General features: G+C 39.5%; 1 long non-coding RNA gene across 1 annotated transcript; it reads left to right on the forward strand.

Annotated features, from left to right (window-relative positions):
- The first annotated feature begins 6,768 nt into the window (after positions 1-6,768).
- Positions 6,769-15,794, forward strand: LOC105465005 (uncharacterized). Its single transcript, XR_977208.3, has 3 exons — positions 6,769-6,832; positions 15,145-15,204; positions 15,755-15,794. It is a non-coding gene; the product is annotated as an uncharacterized lncRNA (long non-coding RNA).
- Positions 15,795-16,516: the final 722 nt, after the last annotated feature.

Below are 16,516 nucleotides of genomic sequence, written 5' to 3' on the forward strand. Positions count from 1 at the left end.
CTCTGAGGAAGGGTCGCAGTTTGAAGATATTTTGCCAACTCTCTCATATCAGACCTGGTACAAAGAATTGCTTTTTCAATAGAATAAAAATGTTTGGTGACTTTATATATGCCATCATCATCTTTCTTCTCCTAAATCAGTAACATCGCACTTTGCAAAATATATAAAATTTTATTGAGATTGTTTCATATAAGCCCAGTATTTCAAGCTAGGTAATATGGGTGTCACCTCTGTCTCAGACCAGGTCTCTAGAACACTCAGTTTTCCTTTCTCTTCACAGCTCCATATGGTGCCAAAGGTCATATCACTCTTAGAGATTAGGTACTGTTATGGATAAAGGCGAAGGCAATGGGCTAGTTAGGTGAGGACTGAGCAAGATTCACTAGGACCTGTGACCTCTTTTTAGTTTGGAAAAAATCTCATCTCTCTTTTGATTTATCTCAGAGACACTCCTCTTTTCTTGTTTCACCTCCTCAGCATCCATACTGATTCTCCTGTCATTCATTTCCAATGGACTCTGATGACCCCGGAAGCCAAAAGCTCAAAACCATTCAAAACTCGTCCTTTTCCCATCATGGCCTGAGAGTTTGCTCCTTAAAGCATCCTAGAAAATAAGGGAAGTAGTTATAGTCCACTCGTTAGAAAAACAGCAACAATGAATGTAGTTAAGTTTCCTGTTAAAACATGAATCAATATTTTGACCATACACTCTATAAAAAATACTCTTTCCTCCAACTAGTTCAGCAAGCAGATTGAGTGATAAATGCATAAATGCTAAGAGGTTGGTGAATGCTCCTGTCAGGTGACGTATTTTACTCCTTAGGATTTTGTGAGGCATGTATGATTTTGCAAAGCTCTCAGGAGTGGAAGGGAGTCATTGTTCCAGTCTGTGACAGTTCACCAAGGGCTTACTCAAACTGTCTTTAGCACACACCAGTGCAGGCAAGACTCAATTGCCCACATACTCCTTTAGCAGATGCTTCTCTCTACCAGTTATTCCCCCGTCAGCTGTGTCAAACCTCAGCTTTATACTGGTTCTTTTCACTTAGTGCATTAAAAACTCAAGACTTCTCTATTCTTAAAAAAAGAAGAAAAGAAAAAAAGAAAGAGGGAAAGCAAACAAAGTCCAGTCCTTAACATCATGCCTCTCTTATTAACCACTTACTACCTTTCTTTCACTTGGTAGCCAAAGATTTTTTTTGTGTTTGTTTTTTCCTGCAGCACTTATTTATTTTTTATTGTGGTAAAATATATGTAAAGTAAATTTACCATTTAATCATTTTTAAGTGGATAGTTCAGTGTCATTATGTATATTTACACTGTTCTGCAATCATCACCACTATTTTCAGAACTCCTCCATGAAACTCTGGCTGTGTGCGGTGGCTCACACCTGTGATCCCAGCACAGGTGATGGAAGGTTGAGACAGGTGAATCACGAGGTCGGGAGTTTGAGACCAGCCTGGCCAATATGGTAAAATCCCGTCTCTACTAAAAAACAAGAAACAAAAACAAAAGCAGAAATACAAAAATTAGCCAGGCATGGTGTGCGCCTGTAATCCCAGCTATTCGGGAGGCTGAGGCAGGAGAATTGCTTGAACCCAGGAGATGGAGGTTGCAGTGAGCCGAGATCGTGCCACTGCACTCTAGCTTGGGCCACAGAGCGAGACTCTGTCTCAAAAAATAAAAAATAAATTAAAAAATAATAACTCACCATTCTCCCTTCCCCACCAGTCCCTGGCAACCACTATTCTCCTTTCTATCTCTATGACTCTGACTAACTCTGACTACTCTAGGTACCTGAGGCAAGTGGTATAATAGTTGTTTTTTTGTGTGTGTGTGTCTGGCTTATTTCACTTAGCATAACATCTTCAGGGTTCATCCATGTTAGAGCATGTGTCAGAATTTCCTTCTTTTTTAAGGTTTAGTAATATTCCATTATATGTATATATCACATTTTGTTCATCTCTTCATCTGTTGATGGACATTTAGGTTGTTTCCTCCTTTGGCTGGTATGCATAACGCCACTATGAACATTGCTATATCTGTCTGAGTCTCTGCTTTTAGTTCTTTGGGGTATATACTCAGAAATGGAATTGCTAGTACAGCCAAACATTTTACTTTTGTTTTGCTTTTCAAAGTAATCTAATTTCGTAGTTTTAAAAGTCAAAAAGTTCTAGATGGCTTATAACAAAGAACAGCAGTCACCTGTCCTGCCTCTCTTCACCCCAACCCTTTCTTCAAAGTCACCCACTTTAAACTCTTCAGCTGTTTGTTCTGTTTACCATATTTACAAATTTCATATGGATTTGTTGATATTCCTACACTGGCCATTATACTCATTTCCCACTATAGAAGATAGGCTTACTTCTTACATATCATTATGGTAGAGTGTTTGAAAAAGTGGCTACAACAAATTCTCCCATCCCTGTATGCATACCCCTTTCCAAATTGCCTTTATAGCTCCTCCTATCTAGAGGTAGGATCTGTTTTTCTACCCATACAATCTAGACTGGCCATATGATTTCCTTTGACCAAAAGAATGTTCTGGCAATGATCCTGTGGGATCTCCAAACCTAGACTTCAAGAGCCCTTTCACCTCTGCTCTTGGAACACTGCTCTGAGGCTGTCATGTAAACAAGCCCGATCTGACTGAAGGGTGATGAGATACTTGAAACACAGACAAGGTGTCCTAGCTGAGACTCTTAGGTCTACTAGTAGACAGCCAGCACCAGTCCCAAAACATGAGTGTGAGGTCATCTGGAGTCCCCCAGATAAGAGCCATATGAGTGAAGAACTGTCTGAGCCCTGTCCAAATTGCTGAGCTACAGATTCATAAGCAGACTTCAGTTGTTTTAACTGTTTTGGGATGATTTATTACACAGAAATAGATTTCTGATATTATTCATTGCTCATGCATATTTCATCACCTTGTATCTTCCTAATATAATTTTATAATGCATTTGATCACATCTATATTCATTATTTTCATAATTAATAATTGTCAACATAACCACTGTGTTAACATTGCTCAATGCTGAGCCCAGAGCTATGTTATGAATGCCTCAACTTTTGGTTCTTTTTGTTTTGTTTTTAAATTTGCTTACCTTTCTTCCAGTCTCTTGCTAAGTCTTTCTATATCCTTCAATAACTCTATAAAATTATTCTCAATCCAATCTTCCTCACTATAAAGCTATCAGAAAATCTATCACTTTTATTTGCTTCTGGAATCCTGTCTCTCAGAGCCTTTTTCTTTTCTGCTTTAGTCTGGAGTGGCTGCTCTATAAAATGGCTGCCCAGCTGTTGTCATGGGAGTTGCTTTCTTAATATAGTGGGAATTCTATTGACCTCCTTTATTCTGTGTCCACTATTGTGTGACTCCCGTGTCTTCCTCTTTCTTTTTGGCAGTATTTTGTTTTGTAGGAGCTTATCCTCTAGAAGTTTCCTGAGAAAGAATGCATAAGAAGTGTATTTTTCGAGACCTCGCATATAAGGAAATTACTCTATTTTCACTCTTGATTCATAGTTTGGCTGGGTATAGAGTTGTAAGGTAGGCATTTGTTTTTTCAGATTATTTTGAAGACATACCTCATTGTCTTCTGATTTTCAGTGTTGCTGTTGAGAAGTCTGATGCCATTTTTATTTCTAGTTCTTTGTATGTAATTTATTTTTTCTTATTAGAATCTTTTCTTTATACTCAGGATTCTTAAAATTCATAGTCATGTCATGCTGTGAATTTCTTTTTCATCATTATGTTGGGCCTTTGGACTTCTCAATCTGGAAATTTGTTTCCTTCAGAAATACTCTCGTATTTTTTTCTTTGACAATTCCCCGAACCACCCTTTATTTTCTCTCTTATTAAGAATTCCTCATTTTGGATGTTTGACTGCTTAGATCTCCTAGTTTTTATTGATATTTCTTTTTGATTTACCTCCTATGAGACATCCTCACCTTTGTCTTTTGGTTCTGTCTTTTTAAAAATTTGAATGCTAGACCCACATATTCAACTGCTTGCCCATCTGCACGAGGTTGTTTTTCCAGACTTTTCTAATTCAATCTGTCCAGGACTAAATTCATATTTGGTGAAAGTCCTTGTTGTCTATTCTCTGGCTGAATGGAACTACCATCTTTCAAGGAAACACAGCTATCATTGACACCACTCATACTCATACCCTAATTCAAGTCCTCTTTATTCTGCTTTTTTAATGGTTCTTTAATATTAATTGCTCTTTGACACCCCTAGCTCTGCCCTAGCTCAGGCCATTGCTATGTCATTCCTGCATTATGACAATGCCTTCTCCACTTATATCGCTGATTCCTGGGTGACTCCAATCTGATAAATTTTTATATTGCAGCCAAACCTTGAAATTAAACTCGGATCATTTTCCCCACCCTTCACTATGCAGGCTTCTGTTCTACATTTTTTCTTACCTCTATTAAACTTTTCTTCTTCTTTTTTAATCTTGAGCATTTCAGTTGTCTATTCCCTTGCTTAGCTTCCACCCTAGACCCTGAATGACTTTAGGGCAGGATAATGGTTGTTAGCAAGTTCACAATAAATATTTATTGCAAAAATCTCTACCCCCTAGGGTAGAGCATTTGATTTTTGGATTACTCTTTCTGTTAGAATATTTTCCCTCATTCTGAGTTGGAATTTATTATCTTAGAATGTCTTCTAATTCATTATAATTGTATTCTGTGACTATAAGCCCCGGAATTTCTAGGACACAATATATGATTTCAAATACTTACTATTTTGTAAGCTATCCCAGGGTCCTGGAACTTCCAGCTCTCTGTATTCAAACCGTATATCCTAGGTTAACTCTTACACTTAGAAGTGGCACAAAAACTATTTGTGTCTTGATTTTTGGTTTGGAAAGTTTGGGAACAGCACAGTAGAGAACCAATCTAATCCTGCCTGCTTACCACAGATATTGAAGTCAACAATTATGTTCCTCTTTTCCCTAGGTTGATTTGTTTCTTTTTTGGGTGAAGGCTCATAGATTACTCTTTACTTACCTCTGGATCTCTGTGCCCCTATTTAAAGTGTGTGGTGAACCCAGGTGATGCTACCTGTGCAGAACAGATCAGACAATCTTCTCCCTGCCTCTGGACAATCTTCTCCCTGCCTCTGCTTTTAACACAGCCCAAGTTTGCTTTTGCTTTCTAGGTACAACCATATTATGTTTATGACTTTTAGGTTTTTCTTTTTTAATTTATGATATCAAGACATATTTTCTACATTGTACACTTGTGCATTGAGTTTATTCCTGTTAAAATACATCTGGTTGGGTTTGAACCATCATGTAATGTCACATTTTACTCTGGATCCCAATTCTACCACTCAGTGTATTATCCTGCCTTCTCAGACTTGTGACAATAAAATAATGTTAATTTGAGTTATTGGCCTGTGCCCAGTGTGGCTGGAACTTCGAAGGACATTTGTTAAAATAGAATTCTCCTTCTAAGTTGTTTTCCTCTGATGCTATTTGTCTTGTGAATACCTGTTTATGTGCTTGAATTTCACCCAGTATTATATTTTACAGTAGGAATTTGGGGTCAGAAAAGTATCTTTTGAGCTAACACATAGTTAAGGAATATAGTTCTGTAAGAAATAATTTTCCTCCATAATAGAATGGAGGCTGTAGTCCCATTCAAATACCTTTTCCAATATTTGTTCATAGTTCTTCTGTCATGTAAGCATTTGCAGATCCATTTTAGTAATAAGACAACTAGTTATAAATCCTCTGTCTCTAACCTGAATATTTTTTTAAAACTATAGACTTCAGTGTTCTCAGGGGCAGGGGCATGGATGCTTTTTACTTCTCTATCAGATTATCCCTTACCCACCTGCCCCCAACGACCCCGAAAAAAAAACTTCCCTAGATAAGTAAACATTTTTCTCTCTCCTATGTCTATGCTTTCTCATATGCTAGCTTTTCTTTCTGGAATGTCTCTCCCTTCCCCATTTGCTGTGGGCTAAAATTCCTATTCTTTCTCAAAGCCTAACTTAACTTTCACATCCTTTGAGAAGCCTGTCTTCATATGTAGTCAAGCCTCAATTTTTCTTCACCTTGAATTCTTAAGATACTCATTATGTTAACTATTTTTTCTTGAAATTGACTTGAATGGCTGGGCACTGTGGCTCCACCTCTAATCCCAGCATTTGGGGAGACTGAGGCAGGAGGATTGCCTGATCCCAAGAGTTTGAGATATTGACTTTAATGTCACATTGTTTTCTTATTTAGAGGGTGCTAGTATTATTTCCTGAGATGGATTATAAACTGAGGGTGGGGACCACTTCTCCTTTTTCTATAAGACTCCCTACTATTCTTTGCAGAGTTTTAGGCACATTACGTTAATCTAATTGGATTGAAATTTTGGAAAACTTGAGGAAAGGAAATGAATCTAAGAAATCATGGCTGAAGAATCATTACTTTTCTTTAAAAACAAGCACATGGAAAGAAAATGCTCTTTGAAATCTTTAGAAGAACATGTCTCAGAGCTGCTGCAATTTTTCACAAAAGCATTCTAAGTCTAATTTGAACATCTGCTATCACAAGAATTTTACATCCCTTCTGTGGGCTCATGAGAAAGGGCCATGAAGGAGAGGCTGTGACGGATAGTTCAGGGAGCCTCACCCTAGCCTTGGCACAGGGCAAGGCTATGAAACTGCACTTTTCAAGAGCTAGCAGGGAAGATTTGGAATTTCTCCTGTTAACACAAGGGACACATAATTTGATTTTTTATGTTTTGTACTTTTTTTTGCCAGGAAAAAGGAGAGTCCTTGGATATTTTAGGAGAGTTTTATCACCTCCAACCATTTGGTTTCAAGGTAACAATACATGCTTCTTTCTTCTACCACCCTTATTCATTCCAACTCATCTGGGAGGTCAATGCAGAAGGATTAGGTTTGACTCTGTTTAAAAAGCCCAGTTTATAGTTAGCCTAAGCAGGTCATTTTTACCTTATAGAGCCCTACTTAAGCAATGGAATCAATCACTTTCTTCATTAGATGTTTGACATTTATTAAAATCGTGTATTGTGCTATGTATTATAATTGAGCCACTATCCACTATGAGTGATTTATACCTTTTAAATATGTTTTTTATATATATATAAAACATATTTATATATATATATTTATATATATATATATATATATATATATATATATATATATATATATATATATAGGGTTTTTCTAATATAGTGAAGAATTAAATTTACTCAATGAGAGGTCTGACCTTTGTCCCTGACCCTGGAAGATAATCTCTAACCCTTGGACTTTCCAGAGTGATAAGAGTGTCTTTGCTATTCATAGCGGATTCCTCAGACTGCACCTGACCTGATAGTGTATGCCAATGAGATGACTCAGGGGGAGGCTGTCCATGCTAGAAGTGCCAAGCATGTGATTAGAGGGTTTGGGCTTTCAACCATGTGATATCAGCCTTACCTTTTGGGAGGAGAGGGAGGCTGGAGATTGAGTTCATTCAGGAGGGTGCTGATTCAATCAATCATGCTTATATAATGAAACAAACAAACAAAACCCAAATACTCTGGACACTGAAGCTTGGGTGCACTTCCCTGGTTGGGAATACTCTGGGTGAATTGTCACACATCAATGCTAGGAGGGTAACAAGTCCCTGAAGATAGTGGTAGCTTTGTGTTTGGAAGTCTCCCAGATCTCACTCTGTGCTTCACTGTTTCTTTGGCTGGCTCTAATTTGTATCCTTTTGCTATAATAAAACTGTAATCCAAAGTGTGATGTTTTCCTGAAATCTGTGAGCCATTCTAGGAAATTGTTGAACCTGAGGGTGATTGTGGGAATCCCCAATTTTGTAGCCAGCTAGTCTGAAGTGTGGGTGGCCCTGGGGACCTCTGAATTTGCTGTCTTGACCTCTGAACCGATGTCTGAAGTGAGAGCAGTCTTGTGGAGACTGAATCCAAAGACTGCCTTTTCTCTAATTCACTGTAGTAGTCTATCAAGAAACAGGAAATAGAAAGAAGAAGACAAAAAATTTATGTCAAACCATGAAACTCAGGTAACTCAAGGTAATTTTTTAACTCTATTTCTCCTACAACAAAGCTGGGAAAAGGCTGGAGGGTATTTTTTTTTTTGTCTGTGATTCATCTGTTGAACTTAATGCATAAAACTTTTGAGAAAGTGCCCTTATTTTTCTAGGCAGGGGACATAGCCCACACCCTTTAGGTATTTAGGATCAAAAATGTTGGAATCCTGAATGGTGGTGGTGATGGTGAAATAATTCCAAATCTCTTCTCAAGGTGGAGCTCATTGGGCATCTCTTTTCTTGCAAATGGAGATGCAATGGGAATCACAGGATCTGTACCTCTTTAAGATAACTGTAAATAGCCAATGAGACAGAGAAAGCTGCTATTTAAAAGCTAAGTGCAGTTGTGAGGAATGGGGTGGGCTAAAATGCTTTCCTAGGGTTCTCTGTTTTGTCTTCTAAGCTCCCAGACCTAGGAGGACCTCATTCCTTATTTTTCTTCTTCTCATCTTTCCCTTTCCCCAAATTGGCCTTTTGCTATTTGCTCTCTCTTCCCTTCTTATCACCTATGTACTCTGATCATGTTTTGATGCTCTATAATGATCCACCCATTGACAGGGATATTTGCATTTTTCCTTCCTTCCTTCCTTCCTTCCTTCCTTCCTTCCTTCCTTCCTTCCTTCCTTCCTTCCTTCCTCCCTCCCTCCCTCCCTCCCTCCGTCCCTCCTTCCTTCCTTCCTTTCTTTCTTTCTTTCTTTCTTTCTTTCTTTCTTTCTTTCTTTCTTTCTTTCTTTCTTTCTTTCTTTCTTTCTTTCTTTCTTCTTCCTTCCTTCCTTCCTTCCTTCCTTCCTTCCTTCCTTCCTTCCTCCCTCCCTCCCTTCTTTCTTTCTTTCTTTCTTTCTTTCTTTCTTTCTTTCTTTCTTTCTTTCTTTCTTTCCTGTCTTTCTCTCTTTCTCTCTCTCTCTTTCTTTCTCTCTTTCTTTCTCTCTCTCTCTCTTTCTTTCTCTCTCTCTCTCTCTCTCTCTCTTTCCTTCCTTCTTTCTTTCTTTCTTTCTTTCTTTCTTTCTCTCTCTCTCTCTCTCTCTCTCTTTCTTTCTCTCTCTCTCTCTCTCTCTCTCTTTCTTTCTTTCTTTCTTTCTTTCTTTCTTTCTTTCTTTCTTTCTTTCTTTCTTTCTTTCTTTCTTTCTTTCTTTCTTTCTTTCTTTCTTTCTTTTAGATGGAGTCCCACTCTGTCACCCAGGCTGGAGTGCAGTGGCATGGTCTCAGCTCACTGCAACCTCCGACTCCCAGGTTCAAGCGATTCTCTTGCCTCAGCCTCTTGAGGAGTTGGGATTACAGGTGCCCACCACCACACCCGGCTATTTTTTTTGTATTTTTAGTAGAGACGGAGTTTCGTCATGTTGGCCAGGCTGGTCTTGAACTCCTGATCTCAGGTGATCTGCCTGACTCAGCCTCCCAAAGTGCTGGGATTGCAGGCGTGAGCCACTGCACCCAGCTGATATTTGCATTTTCACAAGAACGAAAGTCTTAAACCTAGAGATCAAGCATGGAAGGTGGAATTTCCAATCTCATTTGCTGTGAAACTATAGATTCAGAGGCCTGAGAACTGCTCTGTGGAAGTCTTCTGCCCAGGCGGACTTCCACACCTCACTCACCCTAATGCTGTGTTTCAGTGAGGACCTCAGGCTACCGAAGGGGCTATTTTTCTTCCTTGAGCTGGCCTGGAAAAGAGAAATTAATTTTGGTAATACTTTAGAGAGAAGAATATAGGAAATTTGTAGGTGATTCATGAATCATGTTGGCTCTCAGCAGCAGAATTTTGAGGTGATTCTGGAGAGCGTGACCTTGAGTAAGCCCTTCAGAGAAGGTGGATTGAGGCCACAGCTAAATAAATTGAAATTGAGTGAAATCAAGCTAAAAACAGTGGCAGCCAGCCTTAGAGGCAGCAGTCCTCCTGTGTAAATACACAGAAAGACCTGTGTCTTTCCACAAACAGCTGTGGAATCTTGGACAAATCACTGTTCCTTTTTAGACTTGGTTTTCTCTGGCAAGTCAGGTGTTCTTTAAAGACCCTTTAAGCTCTAACAGTGTCATGATTTTTTAGTCCAGGGATGAGCTTAGGAACAAGAGAGATAGCCATCATAGAATAAAAAATTTATATGAGGTAGGCTACTTTGGAAGCCCAAATACAGTGTTTGTGGCCTGGAAATTTTACGTACATACTCTCTGCTTTGGTACAAAAGGAGAAGAACTAGCGAGGGATCTGAAATCCAGTGCTTTTTTGATGGTGGGGCCAGCGGAGAAAGTAGAAAGTGGAACTGAATGCAATTGGTGAGGAGAAACGGACAATAAGAGCCATTCTTCAGCTTTCTTCCTCCTTCTATTGCTGCTGCATGGAGAACCTCACCTTTAAAGAAAAGAATATCTGGAATATTTGTCCTTTATTATTTTATGAATGTATATTATGACAGCACATTCTAACCAATAAGTTTATGTCCAGGGATGGTCCTCTGAACTGTGATAGTCTTTGTCCATCTTCAAAGTTCTCTTACCTCTTCTTGTGATCTCTTTCATCATGCATTCTCAATGCCACCCTGAAAGGAAATGATACCTTCCTAGTTAGTAGCAGCAAACTCTAACTTTTCTGAAGTTGGCCCTACATGGAGGAGAATCTCTTGTGGGGTAGGACTTTGGGGGATTGGACTCATAGATTTATCTTGCTTTTGAGTTTTGTTTCTTGGATGAGACCAACACAAGTGGCCTCATGAGTACACTGATCCAAGTGAGATACAAGTTTCCTTTCCCTTGATTTTCAGTAGTCCAGCTGAGCCAAGACTAGATATTCTCATGAGTAGGACTGGAGTAGACCTAAGGCCACAAGCAGGATAGTAGTGTGGTGCTCTTCCATCTGATATGTCTTTGTAAGTGATGTGTTTGGGGAGCAGAGAGAAACACTTGTGGTAGTAGGACTTAACCTTTCCTTGATGATCCCTGAGTAATTTAACCACTAACCCACATCTTCATACCCAATTCGGAAAATCAAAAGTCCAACGATTAACCAGTTTTACCATTTTTGGAAGACCTGACCCTCAGGGTCTCTCTCAATCTTTGCTTCCCAAATGGTTTTCAGTCAGTACGCTTTCTCTTTTAGAGGAGCTTCAGTAAATACAATTTTCTCCTTGCTGAATTTCTGGCAATGTTGTAGCCCCTTCAAGAGGGACATTTCAGGCAGTTGCTCAACTGATTTGGTCTCTCACAAGCTGAGGATCAAGTAACTACCATACAAAGAACACTATGAAATTTTATTTTAAATAGATCTTTTTTTGAGTGCAGACAGTTCCTGCCCTACTCTTCAGGTATCTTTGGGAAAAACCCAGCCTGGCCCCTTTCATTTCAAGTCGCTGGTCTCTCTTTATGGGGAGGACATTATCTTTGTACATACCACCTATGGATGCCACCCAGGCATTTAGACTCTGATGTCTAGATCTTTCATTTCTGGTTTCTTCTCATAGATTAGCCTGTACCATTATTACTGAACACTAACAATGACCCTCCATGAGGCCATATCTATTTCCAGGGGTGGCCTTCATAGAATGATCAGTCTCCATGGAGTAACTATAACAGAATATAATGTCATAACCCCAATAGTCATATCACATTTACAGTAATGAGGAGCGTTTTTCTACACATCCCACTCCCAATGACTGCCTTGAGCAGTCAAGATGCCTTCACTGCTGCTGTTCTAAACCTCTTTATTCCTCTTCCTCCACTTACAGCAGAACCCAAACTCTTTTTTCAATAAGCTGACTCTTAGAAAAGAACTGATAAGCTAAATTCCAAGAAGGTGCTCCTGGCTAAAAACAGCATAATAGATAATTTAACTTTGGAGTAACAATGCTTTAAATTCAAATGAGCCAGGCTCTAAAAATGAAGTTTAGTGATTGTCACAGGCCACTAAGAAGATATTTTGGGTCTGAGAGACTTCCCTGGTTTCAACTTAAATCACACACAATAAGTAGAAGCTTATTCCATTTATGCCTGCATGATGCCTGCCTTTTGGCTTGTTGGTTGGGCTATTCTTTAATAGAGTAAGGGGAGATTTGGAAGAAGTAGGTTCCTACTAGACAGTCTCTCATTCCACCATTATTGAGCTTCTTACAGTGCTGTGTGTGTTAGGAGGTGGTAGGTGGTGGTACACTGCAGTGTGCTGGAAGGTATTCCAAACCTTAGGGTAAACATGGCAACCCTTCTTGGAGCATAAATCTCTTCTTGAATATGTGGGGAAAATAAGTGCAGTGAGATTATTTATTGAAACTTTAATGTGTATTTTGTGTTGAGGGCATGGAAGCATCAGAAAGAATGAGAGCTTTTTTTTTTTTTTTTTTTTTTTTTTAAGTTTTCCTGAATTCTGAGAAGGCTATTGTTGTTCTTGTTGCAGTAGCAGCTTGAAGATAATCTATCTTTCAGGCTTTTCTCAAAACCCTAAACTCTTTGATTGTGCTAAGGGCATGTGTGTATATATGCAGGGATGGAGGGATGTGAAGAAAATAGTTGGAACTAACAGAGAAAGGAGATTCTCAGAAGCCTGGGAAGGGATGCAGGGCTATGAGGGGCCTGGTGCCCCTATCCCTGATTGCCAACTGAGAACTGCAGAGGGTAGGCTGGCCTTGGGTGCTGGGCTTTAGCCTCAGCAAAAGTCCCAGTGGTAGAGCTGAGGCTTGGCAGGGAATGTATGGAGCTTCCTCACCCGCTAACTCCAAGGGCCATGCACAGTTGGGCAATGAGCCCAGTAGTGATAACCAGTACAAACCAAGGACTGAAGGCCCTTCCTCAAATATCCTGTCCCAAATACCCTGAGACTTTGACAGTACTCTGGGAGATATAGATATGCATATAGAGTTACAGGATTGACTAAGATAATTTCTTGCCCATCTGGCATAGAGAGGAGGGGCCTACATTAGATTTAGTTTTGCAGAAAAAAAATCTAATGTTTGTGAAAAACTTGGTGTATTGGTTATTTATTGCTGTGTAACAAATTACCCCAAAATCTGGTGTCTTAAAATACCAAACCCTGTAATCCCAGCAATTTGGGAGGCTGAGGTGGGTGGATTGCTTGAGCTCAGGAGTTTGAGACCAGCCTGGGCTACATGGTGAAACCTTGTCTCCACCACCACCACCACCACCACCACCACCACCACCAACAACAACAACAAAAATCAGCCAGGGGTGGTGGTATGTGCCTGTAGTCCCAGCTACTAGGGAGGCTGAGGTGGGAGGATCGCTTGAGCCTGGAAGGCGGAGATTGCAGTGAGCTCATATTGCCCCACTGCATTCCAACCTGGGTGACAGAGTAAAATCCTGTCACAAAACAAAACAAAAATCCTGTCACAAAATGAAACAAAACTGAATGTTTAGTCAGATGCCACTGGCTCAGGGTTTCTCACAAGATTGCAATCAAGGTGTCAGCTGGGATTGAAGTCATCTCAAAGTTTGACTAGGGGAGGATCTGTTTTCAAGCTCACTCATGTGGCAGGCCTCAGGTTTTCTCTGGATATTGACTGGAAACCTCATTTCCTTGCTCTGTGGACCTCTCCATAGAGCTATTACTCACAACATAGCAACTTGATTCCCTTAGAGAAAGGGCTGAGAGAGGGAGAGAGACAGAGAGAGAGAGAGAGAGAGAGAAGAGAGGGGCATAGATTGGGCAAAAGAAAAGACAAGGTGTGGGGAGAGAGAAGGAGAGATGAATACAGAGGCATAGTCTTTTTGTAACCTTATCTTGAAAGTGGCATTCCATGGCTCTGCCACATTCTATTAATTAGAAGTAAGTTGGTAGGTACAGGTCATATACAAAGAGAGGAAGTACAAGGGCATGAATACCAGTCTGTAAGGTGAATACCACCATACAGACTGCCAAGTACTCCTGAGTTTGAGAGGGCAATTTTGTTCCCTCTATACATAAGCAAACATAATTATGTTATGACATAGAATATGTGATTCTGGAGTTGTTAATTCATGGACTCCTAGTACAAAGCATTTTGGAAACTTTGCATTCATATGGTTCCTATACTTAAGGAATTGGCCCAAGTAGTGCTTCTACTTGAAGGACCTGTTTGCTATTTGGGGGCTGTGAAAAGACTGTAGGTAGGTGAGAAGGAAAAGACAACATGTTTGCAAAATACTTTGTTTTGCTGAATACGATGGAAGAGAAAAAGGAGGAATAAGGCATGGCCTTGCTCTCAGATGTGACATGGTTCAGTTGGAATCTAGAAGGCAGAATAGAAAATAGTGCTAGATTGAATTTAAGCCAATGATCACAATAAATGTTCATACCAAAGAGTGATAGATGGGTGAGGCAGGGCAGAATGTCAGAGGGCCCCACCTAGTATTGAGGAAAGATTTTGAAGTAAAGGTGAAATGTGACCTGCATTGGAAATTGTGGGAGTGGAAGTGGGGGCAAACAATGTGGGCAGAGGCTTAGAAAGTGGAAGAATGATGTATTTGGAAACTGACTTAGTTGGAGGGCAGGTTTATGTGGCGTCTGGGTCCTGGATTTTTCATCATTGTTTGTTCCTTATCTTCAGCGTGTGCTTTGGGGGCATCTCCTGCCTGCATAGCTCTGTCCTTGGTGGCGATGGAGAGGCCAAGAGCCCGGGGTGACCCTGGAGAACATGGACCTTCTTTAGGGAGCTTCTTGGGGGGCCCAAGATTCCTTAATGCCCTATCTGATGTCACACTGATCACTGCTGTGATTCCAGGATGGAAAACTGAATAAGAAGCATTTTTTATTTCTCTGGAAGGGATAGCCTTTGGGGGCAGAGGGGAAATTAGCTAGAAAAAAACCAAATAGGCTTCTCTGAAAAAACAATGTTTAATCAAGGATCTTGAGGAAATAACCAGCTGTTTTATGAGCTAATTGGCTATTCTTTTGGAAAGAGTTAATGTACCACAAGGAGCACAATTATTTTTAGAATCCTAAGGAAGCAGGGATTTGTTTGAAGCTCCAGATTAAAGGTGGATCCAAGGTTCTATGAGGTGATGGGCAAAGACACCAAATTAAAAGTTTTCTGAACTTTGAATTTGTGTGATTTGTAACGAAGAGGGCCTGTTTTATTTTATTCATTTTATTTCCTAGATCGCTTGTCAGAGCTTAGATGTCGCACTTTGGGGATTTAATGAGTTGACATTTTCACAGGTAATTAATTTCTGCTCAGAATGGGGCCAGTGTCAGCTCATTGTTCCTTTCTGATCCAGAGCCAGAAATGTGAGATCTGAGTCCTGTTCATCTAACTTTCTCAGGAGCTGGCACTGGGCAGAAATGGGTGCCCATAGGTTGGACCACTTTTGGGGTCAAGGCAGTGGTTGGTTGAGAGATGAGTCTTGCAGAATGACATGGGCCCCAGAAAATGTTGGGAGTTGAAATCTCATGTCTCTGTTCACCCAAACAAACACAGTTACTTTGTCTTTTCCTGGTTAAGTCATGAAATCATTTTTAAAAGAATCCAGCAAATATACATTAATATTTATCTACATACTATTTGCTTACTCACTCACTCACTTACTTAAAATATTTAGTTTAATTTTAATCTGATTTTTTAGGGGAACTAAAATTTTTTAGGGAACTCCTGTCTGTTGACGTAGAGCCAAGACTCCTCTTTAAGGATGTGTTGCTAATTATAATTTTGTGTTGTCTTTCTTGTATAAACATCTCCCCTAAATACATCATCTCTGATTTCTAATTTTAGGTTTTAAAAAAGTGGAGTGAAAGTTATAGACACTTGCAAGGTAAAATCTTAATATTTTATGATTATGATTATCGTTGTCTCATTCACATCTGACTCACTAATAGTTTTTATTAGCATGGTGTGATGGATATTTTTCAATGTATTCTATTAATTTTTAAAATAGAAACATTCTTCCTTTTCACACTCATTTTATTAATATATACAATATTTTATTAGATATTTACATTAACACGTGAAACTGACAAAACACATTTGGTAACAAACAATTTACTCTTGGAAAGAATACAACTAGATTGGTGAGATGCAAGGATGTGTTATTATTTATTACTTGTTAGCTTTGAGCTCAGAGTGCTGTATGTTTTAAAGGGAATGAAGGATGTCAGCTCATCTAGAATATGGGTAAGCAAACTTTTTCCATAAAGGACCACATAGTACATGTTTTAGGCTTTGCAAGACTCTCCAGTTTCTATGGCCAACTACTCAACTCTTCCATCACAGCACAAAAGCAGCCATAGCCAATGTGTAAATGAATGAGTGTGGTTATATCCCGATAAAACTTTGTTTCCAAAAACAGGCAGCAGATGGGATTTGGCCTGAGGGCCGTAGTTTGCCAACTCCTGATCTAGGGTACTAGTTAAGCTGAAGTAGATTAAGAGAGTTGCTACTCCTCTTGATTCACTCTACCAAATGTTTATTAAATGTAAACTGCATGCCTACCTTTTCATATCAGTGATAGACAGAGTAAGAATGTGGCTCATTCTT

This window comes from Macaca nemestrina, chromosome 13 (assembly GCF_043159975.1).
Source record: "Macaca nemestrina isolate mMacNem1 chromosome 13, mMacNem.hap1, whole genome shotgun sequence".
Classification (NCBI taxonomy): Eukaryota; Metazoa; Chordata; class Mammalia; order Primates; family Cercopithecidae; genus Macaca; species Macaca nemestrina.